Source organism: Dipodomys ordii, unplaced genomic scaffold (assembly GCF_000151885.1).
Source record: "Dipodomys ordii isolate 6190 unplaced genomic scaffold, Dord_2.0 Scaffold91, whole genome shotgun sequence".
NCBI lineage: Eukaryota > Metazoa > Chordata > Mammalia > Rodentia > Heteromyidae > Dipodomys > Dipodomys ordii.
In genome coordinates this window covers 4823471-4825764 of record NW_012267307.1, presented here as the reverse complement: position 1 = coordinate 4825764, position 2294 = coordinate 4823471, and positions in this window count along the sequence as shown.

The following is a 2294-nucleotide window of genomic DNA, read 5'->3' as shown; positions in this document are numbered from 1 at the left end:
ATTCCTCAGCACCACATAAGCAAAAAGAAAAAAGCCGGAAGTGGCACTATGGCTCAAGTAGTCGAGCGCTAGCCTTGAGCTGAAGAGCTGAGGGACAGCACCCAGGCCCAGAGTGCAGGCCCCACAACTGGACCCCCCCCTCAAAAAAAAAAAAGAGTCTCATGGACTTTCCTGGCCACGCTGGCTTTGAACTGTGATCCTCAGATCTCAGCCTCCTAAGCAGCTTGGATTACAGGTATGAGCCACTGGCGCCAGGTTTCTTTTTTACACAATGACCATATTCCAGATGCTGGGGAAATGTTCCAATGCTGCAGCCAGCAATAGCTGTGCTATGCTCCTTGTACAGCAGCCCACTATATCTCTCTTGTACCATGGCCTAATCTTTGCTTTCACTTATTTTCCTATCTCAATAAACTCTTTTACCAAATAAATTCTTTTACCAAAAATTCATCACAAAATAGTAGCCCACATGGGGGAGACTTAGAAGAAATTCTTCCTATTCATATCAGCAACTTCAGAGACCCAAAGGCCTCCTCCTCTCAGGTGTCTGGGGGGTTCAGGGACCTGAGACACAGACTCTGGGATGGAATTATCTATTTCCCCTTTGGCCAGGAGAGCTCTTTACAGAAGCCAAGGGAAAAAAAGTCAAATGGAAAGACTCCACAAGGGTGGACAGCTTATCTATCCTATGTCAAACCCTCATCTGCAGTACGCATGAGGACTCTGCCTCTCTCCTCATACTTTATTTTCTACTACTCCTCTTATGGAGGACATCATCTATTCTTGGCAGGAGTCTCCAAGATGGCGATTATAAAAGTTACAGATGATGCAGTGTGGTTCTATTTTCTACTGTCTGACCTTCAGTGATTTTCTTTTTTTGGGGGGATGGAGAGGGAGAGAGGGTACTGGGCCTCACTCGCTTGGCTGATACTCTACAACTTGAGCCTCTCTTCCAGACTGCCATCCAGTGACTCAGTCCCCTGGACCAGCACTTCCATACAATTCTATTCTACTATTCAATTAGACTCAAGGAGCCTTAGTCTCCTTGGACTGCCCCATAATCCTCAGCCAGAGCAACACACAAACAGGGACATTTCTACACTCCTATCCAGCAGGAAGCAGTTTCGAAGAGACTGTGCCCCACTAAACCAGGGTCTGGTTCTGCCACTCTGTCAGAGGAGAATGTGAAGAAAAGACTCCCTTTAAAGCCTCAAAGAGAGATAATGGACAAGAAAATACCCAGAGCCAGATGGAATGTGGAGGCAAACAAAGTACCTGAAATGGGGAACATGGATATGGAAGTAAAAGCTAACTGGTGTGATTTTCCCATACAACCTATTGAAACCATACTTGAAAAAAAAATTATCAATCAGCAAGTCCCAAAGAGAAAAGCAAAATCCCTAGTAGTTTCACAAGTCTCTTCCCAACCCCATATACAACAGCAGTGCTACATTTCTTTGTATAGCAGCCCACTGTGTCTCTCTTGTACTAGTATTCTAATCTGTTTTCTCTTTTAAAAAAGTAAGTAAACGACATGTGGTGGCACATGCCTGTAATCTCAGAGCTTGGGAGGTGGAGGCAGGTGGATAATGAGTTAAAAAAGAAACCAACCAACTTGATGACATATTACCAACACCATGTAGCTAAAAGCCTCTAACTGCACATTTTAAACAGATGAACAGTCAAGCAAAGTGGTACAGCTGTGTAATTCCTGAACTCAGAAGGTAGAAGCAAAAGAATCTCAAGTTTGAAGCCATAGCAGCTTCCAAAACAGCCTGAGCTATAAGGTTCTGTCTCAAAAAAGTCAAATACAGCTTGGCACCAGTGGCTCAACCTGTAATCTAGCCACTTAGTAGGCTGAGATCTGAGGATTGTGGTTCAAAGTCAGCCTGGGCAGGAAAGTCTGTGAGACTCTTACCTTCCAGAAAACCTGAAGTGATGCTGTGGCTCAAAGTTGTACAATAGTCACCTTGAGCTAAAGAGCTCAGGATCAGGGCCCAGGCCCAGAGTTCAAGCTCCACAACTGACCCCCCCCCCACCAAAAAAAAAGTCAAATACCTACATCATACACAAAACAAACAGGTCCTCTATGGTATGTAATGTACATACATATATATGGATATAAAGAAAAATAATATAGGGGCTGGGAAGGTGGCTCAGTGATAGAGCGCTTGCCTTGCACGCATGAGGCCCTGAGTTTGATTCCTCAGCACCACATAAGCAAAAAGAAAAAAAGCCGGAAGTGGCGCTGTGGCTCAAGTGGTAGAGCGCTAGCCTTGAGCTGAAGAGCTGAG